Below are 10,000 nucleotides of genomic sequence, written 5' to 3'. Positions count from 1 at the left end.
TTCGCCTTATTTATGTGGCGGCCATAGTCAACCAAAATAGAATACCCAAACCATAGGATTGTTGTGCTCTATGCAGTCGCCAGAAGGGGGCGACATTGCCTTTATGATACAGTCAGTGCACCCTGTAGCCTCTTTTTGGTTTATAGAATGGCCGCCGCCTGAATAAGGCGAATAGCCTAGTGAAATCAGCAGTTTATACAAAAGCTACAGAAACCCTGTGATCAGTGCACAACGTGTTGTTTATTTTAGGGTTGTGCATGGATAGTCAAACAATTGGTTAATTGTGTGAGATATACTATGCGAACATTAATATCCCTATTTGGTTATTCTAAAATGCATAGAATCAGCATAGCATAACATTGCACAATATAGCATAGCATAGCATAACAAAGCATAACATAGCACAATATAGCCAGAGACGGTTGATAAAGCGAGACGATTCATAAGAGGGTAAATTCTGGCACGTTGTGACGTGGGGTTCGAAGCTGTCACGCCCATTTAGGAGTCTAGCGGGAGGTCCAGTGTCTATGTATTTCTATGGGAGAAATGAAAATTTTCACGGAATATGACCAATCCCTTATCCCTACATTCAGCGATGTAAGTTTTGAACCCATTTTCTAGAAGCCACATGTCTCCCTAACATTCCGACATTGAAATTGTATTTTCCAACGAAACAAATAAAGACAAAAATAGCTTTGTTCGTGATCTGTCACTGTCTCCTCAAAGCTCTGGTGCACAGCCACCTGTTCTCAGAGGCTCTAGACTCAGAGATGGTTGATAAACTAACCTAACATATTTTTTGCTAGAACTAGTAGACTACCACAAAGTTGCTGAACATATGTTATTTCAGGTTTGTTTACAACAATATATAAGTTTAACCAAAGTTCTTAGCTGCTAGCTAGCTAGCGAAGATTCCCATTCACTTTCCGTTTACTGTGCTAACTTTAGCTAGCTAGCTAGCTAGCTCGGTTAACAGGGCAAAATGAAATTATTTATTCCGTGTCCGAAAGAGTGTTTTATTGGCATCACACACAAACAATGAATGTAAAATAGTATACAAAATTATATGTATATGTTATTATTGCTTATTCAGAGAAAAGTTTATGTTTTGACACGCCTATTTAGGAGTCCGGAACTAGTGCCATTTCGTTCCATTGGTGAATCGTCTTATGATTCATCTTAGTTAACTATACTGCCCTACAAAGCCAAAAGGCAGTAACTGCATTTTTGGTCAAAATGAGTTAATGTCATTTTTGGGATATTAAAGACTTCCTTTATCATGTGGATAAATATCTATACTCAATTTGACTGTTTTTAAAAAAAAATAGAGGGTTGTGTTCACCGTAACTCCCAAAACCATACAAGCAACCATGGCAGAGAGCCACAACTGCAGTTACTGTTCTTTGGCTTTGTTCTTCGACGTGCAAGTACAGTTACCATACTCTGCCTTTGGTAGCAAATATTGATTATATGTCAGTTACTGCCTTTTGCCTTTGCACGACTCCTTATTTTTAGTACATAATACAAAGGCAGAGTACAGTATCTGACAAATAAGGGTCAAAGGTCAACTTTGAGCACAAGTTTTTTTATATACACACATTTCTTCATCAGGGCAACAATTCACCAGATTTTCATTGCTCTACCTATAATACATTTGTGTAGACAAAACAAAAAACTTTAAAGTCATTTTTCTCAGTTTGACACTCTGGTCAGTTACTGCCTTTTGCCTTTGTAGGGCAGTATAGAATCTTTGATATAGCATAGCATAGCATAGCACAATATAGCATAGCACAATATAGCATAGCATAGCACAATATAGCATAGCACAGTATAGCATAGCATAGCACAATATAGCATAGCATAGCACAATATAGCATAGCACAGTATAGCATAGCATAGCATAGCACAATATAGCATAGCATAGCACAATATAGCATAGCACAGTATAGCATAGCATAGCACAATATAGCATAGCATAACACAATATAGCATAGCACAGTATAGCATAGCATAGCATAGCACAATATAGCATAGCATAGCACAATATAGCATAGCACAGTATAGCATAGCATAGCATAGCATAGGACAATATAGCATAGCATAGCACAATATAGCATAGCACAGTATAGCATAGCATAGCACAATATAGCATAGCATAGCATAGCACAATATAGCGTAGCATAGCACAATATAGAATAGCATAGCATATTACAATATAGCATAGCATAGCACAATATAGCATAGGTGCCAACTCTCACGCATTGGCCGTGAGACACACGCATTTGATTAGTTTCACACGCTCACACGCCACACCCCCGATTTCTCACGCTGAAGTGTCAACCCGGTCGGTCAGATGCCTGAAAAATGAGTTTAGCCTATCTATAGATCGATCTACCTGTTGAGCCACTATTATGCTTTCAGAGACGGTGAGAGGGTTCAAGAGCACCCCCTGTCTGTGGAATTTTCTAAATTTTCTCTCATTTGCGATGCTACTTCAGAAGCCATCCCAGGCGCATCCCCCCCCCCGCATTTCCCCGGCTTCAGGTATGCTTTGAGTATTATTGAGTATTTTTCACGCTGAAGTGTCAACCTGGTAGGTCAAATACCTGGCAGATGAGGTTCAACTAAACTAAACCTATACATATGATATCACACATCATGTGAACGTGCGGAATCTAAGCTTTCCAATGATATTAGCGCCAAGTTGCTGTGATAAATGGTTCGCGAGAGAATTAACATTGAACTGACGTGCAATTTAGGCTAATCATATTTGCATTTACCCATTACTCTCGGTTTAATATTTCACTAACCCTTCACACAACACGTGGAAAACCCTATTTCACAATAAACAGCAAACCTACCGAATACGAGGATATAAAGCATGCCTCTGTGCAATAAGTGGTTCCTGAGTAATCCGGTTTTGAAATGGCAACACATTTCTACATAGCCTCATTGGGGCGAAATTATAATGTATTCTAATGTTAACTATTTGTCAGTAGGCCTACATACATTTTTGTAAATTGCTCAGCCATAGATTATCCCACTATCATGGTTCTTATATTGTCAGGTTCCAGCCAATCCCATTACAGATAAATGAATATATTTATATTGGCATGCTTCCTAGTGACATTAATGCAAAAATATGAAGAAAATATATGTGTCAGACCTTATCTGACACAAGATTCCACACAACTTCTTGTTCAGACCATGGTCATCTCTAAGCTGGACTATTGTAATTCACTATTAGCTGGCTTACCCGCTTGTGTAACAAGATCATTACAGCTGATTCAAAATGCTGGAGCACGCCTGGTCTTCAATCAGCCAAAGAGGACACATGTAACTCCTCTCCTAGTTACTCTCCATTGGCTCCCTATAGTAGCCAGAATTAAATTTAAATCTCTCACTTTGGCCTATAGGACACTAACTAGATCTGCTCCTAGTTATTTTAATTCAATAATCAAGCCTTACATGCCCAACCGCCCACTGCGGTCTTCTGGTGAGCGTATGTTGTGTCGACCAGTCATAAAAACTGGGTCTAATTCCAGACTCTTTTCTTCAGTGGTTCCATGTTGGTGGAATGAACTGCCCAGTGCTCTCCGTTCCTGTGGTAGTTTTGGGTCGTTTAAGAGGGGTCTAAAGACATTCCTATTCAACATATACTTAGTTGTTTAAGCGCTTATGTGTTATGGTTTATATAATGTTGTTTTTATTTTAATTGGGCTGTTAATTAATTTGACATTATTGTTTATTATTGATATTCTCCTTAATGTAGTCTTAGCATGTTATTGTTTTTATATTATTGATTGAATTGACATTATTGTTTTATTATTGCCTTTCCCCTTTTTTTACATTGCTTTTTTTATTAGGCTATTGATTGAATTGATATTATTGTGTACTACAACTATTCTCCTTACTATATTTGACCTAGATTTTAATCTGTTCCCTGTTCATTTTTAAATATTATTATGTTGTTTTGTATTTATATGTCGCTTTGGACAAAGGCGTCTGCTAAATCCATAACCATAACCATAACCAACCATAACCATAAAATCAAATAACAAGACACAAATATTGATATAAAGCCTGACATAAGCCATATGCAAACATTCACATCATGCAGATATGGGTACATCCTGAAAAAGGAATAGCATGTAGGCTATAGGCTATGGCCATTACAATGACCAATATATTATCTTAAATAAACTAGCTGAATAACACAGGTGACAGCTTCTGCATAATTTCATGGAGTGCTGAAATGTACACACATTTCTGAACTGTGAAATGTAGCATATGTTTTTGTGGTTGTGAACTTATTGCAATATCACCATAACTATTCCACCTGCGTGTGCATGGTTATAATTCTGAAGTGCAAAATAGCTTAGGCTACAGCACAAATATTTCCATAAAAATAAGCAAGTCTGACCTCTGAATTTATTTTGAAAGTGCATCTGATTGATGCAAAATATACAAACATTTCTTAAATTCTTACAAAACACCCACCCACTCTTTAAAATTGTTAGTTTGGACCCCCCACCCCCACTTTTGCCGTGTGAAATACCAGTGCTGTTTTCAGCATCTGTTTAGTGCTTCATTGTCATTTTCATTGGATTCTCCCATTTTCGCGTAAATCGCTCATAAACTTTTTTTTTTTTGTTACACGCATTCTCCCATTCCGCTTCTGTCACACACACAGTGACAAGCGCCAAATCCCCCGCAGTGTTGAAGAGATCAGTCGTCCCCCTCACTTTTGATAAGGTAAAAAGCCTTATAGGTACGCCAAATAAATAATAACCTATAGGTTTACGCTAGGCTATGTAAAACTCCCCATTAACAGCATCACGTCACTAACCACAGCTAAGACTGCACAATCTCTATTCACTCTGTTGGATATCTGAAGCCAGTTTGTCTACTTAGATACTGTAAATCCTCAAATTATGGCCGGGGTCTTAAGACAGTACAGGCCTTTAGGGGCAGGATTGTATTCGAGACAGCCCTTTATTTCTTATGCGAGTTTTATTTTGAGACATGCGTTTCTTGGAGCGGCATACTGGTAGGCCTTCTAAAGCATGACATTTTCGGTTTAGTTTGATATTTAATTTACTTTTGGACTGTTTGATTATATTGTTAAATGTTGGGACTGATGGGCACTGAAATCTGGGGAGGTATTTGATGATCACTATTACGTTCCATGTGTCGGGATTTCAAACAAACCATCCGCTTTCATACGTTCATTGATGAACGTCCGCGGTGCTGTAATGGAAACCTTATTGCGTAGCCAAGTAGCCTATTGAGTTATTTTTAAATTATGCATGATTTACTTTTTATTAATTTCGTAGGCTGGCTTTATTTTGTTATATAGAAGTATCTAAATAACCTGTTAAAATGTACCAGAATTCAGGAAATTGCATCTAGTCCAAAAAAAAATTTCTGGGGGAGGACCCCCATACCCCCTGCTGAAATGTCCCACCCAAGGGCCCAAAAGCTCATAATCCGTCCATGCCTGGTCCCTACACCTGAGAACCACTGATGTGCGTTTTTTTTACTGTACGGTATAATGCTGAATGAGCCAAACAAAAATTTACGCAGCAAAATTTTGGTTGGCCCCACCAAATCTCACTCCAAGGTTTTTTGAAAAGTTGGCAGCCCTGTATAGCATTGCATAGCATAGCACAATATAGCATAGCACAATATGGCATAACATATGTACAACATGTGTGTGTGTGTGTGTGTGTGTGTGTGTGTGTGTGCCTGCTTGAATGCATGTGGGCAGCCGTGGACCACTGGTTAGCACTCTGGACTTGTAACCGGAGGGTTGCCGGTTTGAGCCCCGACCAGTTGGCCGCGGCTGAAGTGTACTTGAGCAAGGCACCTAACCCCTCACTGCTCCCCGAGCGCCGCCGTTGTAGCAGGCAGCTCACTGCGCCGGGATTAGTGTGTGCTTCACCTCACTGTGTGCTGAGTGTGTTTCACTAATTCACCGATTGGGTTAAATGCAGAGACCAAATTTCCCTCACGGGATCAAAAAAGTATATGTTACTGTTACTGTTTTTATGTGTGTGTGTGTGTGTGTGTGTGCTTGTGTGTTTTAATCTGTCTGTGCATGTGTGTGGGTGTGGGTGTGTGTGTGTGTGTGCGTGTGGGTATGTTTATGTATGTGTGTGTCTGTGCATGCGTGTGTTTATGTGTGTGTGTGTGTGTGTGCCTGCTTGCCTGCATGTGTGTTTGGTTTTATATGTGTGTGTGTGTGTCTGCGCATGTGTGTGTGTACCTTCACGTCTCTGAGGCCGGACTGGTGTGTGTGTGTGTCTATGTGTGTGTGTGTGGGTGTGTTTATGTGTGTGCGTGTGTTTGTTTATTTGATTAAATCAGATTCAACTTTGTTGTCATTGTGCAGAAATGCAGTTTGCGTCTAACCATAAGTGCAAAAAAGCAAAAAAGTGCAATGTGATATACAAAGTGTAAACAGGTGATGCATAGACAGGATGTCCCTCCTTGTTGCGCCATGTCAGAGTTTACCATTCCTAACCGTACTGTACTGTACTAAACTGAGCCGTACCACTCAATGGAAACACACACACACACACACTAATAATTGTCTGTATTTAGTCTTGATCATAGATTACTGAACCTGCGGTTCCTCTCGTACTGAGCAGGATTACCACCCACACACACACACACACTCACACACACGTACTGAGCAGGATTACCACACACACACACACACACACACACACACACACTCACGTACTGAGCAGTATTACCATTGCTCACAGCTCACGTTCCCTATTAGTGGGTGGGCAATAATTGGCTGTCTTTAGTCTTGATTATAGATCACTGCTGATGTGATTGGCTGTCTTTAGTCTTGATTATAGATCACTGCTGATGTGATTGGCTGATGACTACTGCTGATGTCACGTTCGGATCTGAACTACCCATACATCTGTCTAACCCTAACCAAAGAAGTAATATGTTGTGTGTGTGTGTGTGTGTGTGTGTGTGTGTGTGTGTGTATGTGTCAGATGGCTCAGTCCCACCACTGCTTACTGAAGGACCTTATCTCGCCAGTCATAAGTACAAAGAAGCCAACGCACAGTGAGTTTAAATACACACACACCACACACACACAAAGACACACACACACACACACACACACGCTCACAAATACACTCTCTCACACAATTGTTGCTACAACTGATTTTTTGTGTGTGTGTTTTTTGTGTGTGTGTGTGTGTGTGTGTGTGTGTGTGTGTGTGTGTGCGCTCGCGCGCGCGCGCGGGTCTGTGTGTGTGTGTGTGTGTGTGCATGTGTACGTGTGTGTGTGTGTGTGTGTGTGTGTGTGTGTGTGTGTGTGTGTGTGGTTAGTGATGGAGTCCCTGCTCTGGGGGTGTGTTCTTCAGTGAAGAGTAGACCCAGCAAAGACGCAGACATCGCTTACAGAGAAGCCCTCAGGCAACAGGTGTGTGTGTGTGTGTGTGTGTGTGCATTAGAGAAGCCCTCAGGCAACAGGTGTGTGTGTGTGTGTGTGTGTGCATTAGAGAAGCCCTCAGGCAACAGGTGTGTGTGTGTGTGTGTGTGTGTGTGTGTGTGTGTGCATTAGAGAAGCCCTCAGGCAACAGGTGTGTGTGTGTGTGCATTAGAGAAGCCCTCAGGCAACAGATGTGTGTGTGTGTGTGTGTGTGTGTGTGTGTGTGTGTGTGTGTGTGTGTGTGTGTGCATTAGAGAAGCCCTCAGGCAACAGGTGTGTGTGTGTGTGTGTGTGTGTGTGTGTGCATTAGAGAAGCCCTCAGGCAACAGGTGTGTGTGTGTGTATGAGTGTGTGTGTGTGCATTAGAGTGTGGTTTCAGGCCGCAAATTTCTGTCTGAACCCGACCCGCGTCCGACAGAGTTGTGTCCGAACCCGACCCAAACCCGACATGCATTTTCATTCATCACGATAATATCACGATACACGGTTCTGAAACAATACCACCCACAATAGCGATAATATCACCATACACGGTTCTGCGTCAGTAGCACCCACAATAACGATTATTCTACTGCTTGATTCAGTTTCCCATTGTGAAAGTTCTTTAGAATGTGCTATTAAATATCGGTTATTTGCACGGCTATGATGTAGTTCCATTTTTTCACCTTCTTATATATTTTGTATCAATCGCCCGAGTTCTTTAGAACGTTCAGTGAAAATTACTGTTAATTTGAAACATTGTATCAAGGAAAAACAGCAAAGAAACACCGCTGCGCTAAATATGTCTGATTACGGCCAACCAGAAATTACTTTCAATGAACGCCTGCTGCCGCGCATCAGTGAGGCTGTTGGACTTGAGAAGCGCTTCACCATCCACTCTTTGCGCGCTACCGCCGTTCAGCTGCTGTCCGAGGCTGGACTGGAGAGCCGGCAGATCAAACTTCATCAATGGGAACGTGCGGTTCGATTTACAAAAATAAAAATGCCTTATTTTGATTCCATTAATGTTTTGACTGTTTTATATGTAGTCTAGCTGGTAGACACGCTGGTTAGCGTTCCAGCGTAGCAACCATTCATGCGGGACTATAGTAACAGTTTGAAATAAATACTTATTTAACAGCTTTAACTATCCAAATGAGATGACAAAAAAATCTCAAATTAACTTAATATTTAACGTGTTGTTAACAGTAGAATAAGCAAGATTATCCGAAAAATAAACACACTACAAGGTCCGCTGCCATCTTGGCTGCATTACAACCTTGAATGTGCGTTAATTTTTGGATAATCTAATGGAGTGTCGTCCATTATCCCTTACTAATATCACGATACACGTTCTTCATCAATACCACCCACAATAACGATAATATCACGATACACGGTTGTGTGTGTGTGTGTGTGTGTGTGTGTGTGTGTGGGTGTGGGTGTGTGTAGATAGAGGAGTGGGCCCTGCATCAACGTTTTCCGACTGAAGCCCGAGTTGCTCCAGGGACAATGTAATCCCTTGTAATATAATTGACATGTGTAAGTCCTTTTGGATAACAGTGTCTGTGTGTGTGTAACGGGTGAAGCTCTGGCCTGCGCTTCCCCGACTACTCTGCGTTGTGTTGTGCACAATGTGATGCTGGACACAGGGCACTCAAGGCCCACTGACAGGTTTATTCACACACACACACGCACACACACACACACACACACACACACACAGGACTGAATGAATATACAGATAACCAGTAATAGTGTGGGAGTCCAGAACACCTTTTTAACACGTACCTGGTGTATAATGAAACATAGAGGAGCAGAGCACACACACGTTCATCCATAAAATGCCTAACACAAAAGAAAACCAACTTAATCATGCAATACACAAGAGGATGAAATGGCGGCATTATATACACAATGAAAACTTCTGCACTAGCTCGCTCTCCCCCAAAGTGTCTCAATATTAACTCCCAACTGAAATATCCACAATAAATCCACACAGATACACCACTATCCTCTAATGGAGAAATTTTCCTGTCTTTAAGTCCATAATAACATGGAATAAATCACACTTTCATTCGAACAGTATTACTACGTACCTCTCTCAGTCAAGATTAGCGGTAACTGACGAGAGAACAGGAATCAACACGAAAAAGCTTATCTGGCTTTCACAATAAAAGTCCCAAAATAAAAATACATAATAAATGATAGTACAACGAAAAATACACTCTGTTGAAGGGTTTTGGTGAGATTTCAACCTCCAAAATAAAATACAATATTAACCTGGTTACATTTGCGTGTGCGTGCGTGTGTGTGTGTGTGTCTGTCTGTGCGCGTGTGTGTGTGTGTGTGTGTGTGTGTATAACGTGTGTGTATAACGTGTGTGTGTGTGTGTGTGTGTGTGTGTGTGTAGATAGAGGACAGAGCCCTGCGTAAGCGTGTTGAGAGTATATGGTGTGTGTGTATAACGTGTGTGTGTGTGTGTGTGTGTATAACGTGTGTGTATAACGTGTGTGTGTGTGTGTATAACGTGTGTGTGTGTGTGTATAACGTGTG

General features: G+C 41.0%; 1 long non-coding RNA gene across 1 annotated transcript in view; it reads left to right on the top strand.

Annotated features, from left to right (window-relative positions):
* Nucleotides 1-7,449, top strand: part of LOC143139227 (uncharacterized) — a 13,731-nt gene extending 6,282 nt beyond the window's left edge. Inside the window, exons 3-4 of the long non-coding RNA XR_012990355.1 lie at nucleotides 7,020-7,092; nucleotides 7,363-7,449. This is a non-coding gene — a long non-coding RNA (uncharacterized LOC143139227). The remainder of the gene's footprint in view (nucleotides 1-7,019; nucleotides 7,093-7,362) is intronic.
* The last annotated feature ends 2,551 nt before the right edge of the window (nucleotides 7,450-10,000 follow it).

The sequence above is a fragment of the Alosa pseudoharengus genome, unplaced genomic scaffold (assembly GCF_046254945.1).
Source record: "Alosa pseudoharengus isolate Yale_2024_CS ecotype anadromous, Long Island Sound unplaced genomic scaffold, YU_APseudo_1.1 YU_APseudo_1.1_scf_22, whole genome shotgun sequence".
NCBI classification, from domain to species: Eukaryota; Metazoa; Chordata; class Actinopteri; order Clupeiformes; family Clupeidae; genus Alosa; species Alosa pseudoharengus.
Note: the sequence above shows the minus strand (reverse complement) of the source record. Positions and strands in the feature narration are given on the sequence as shown.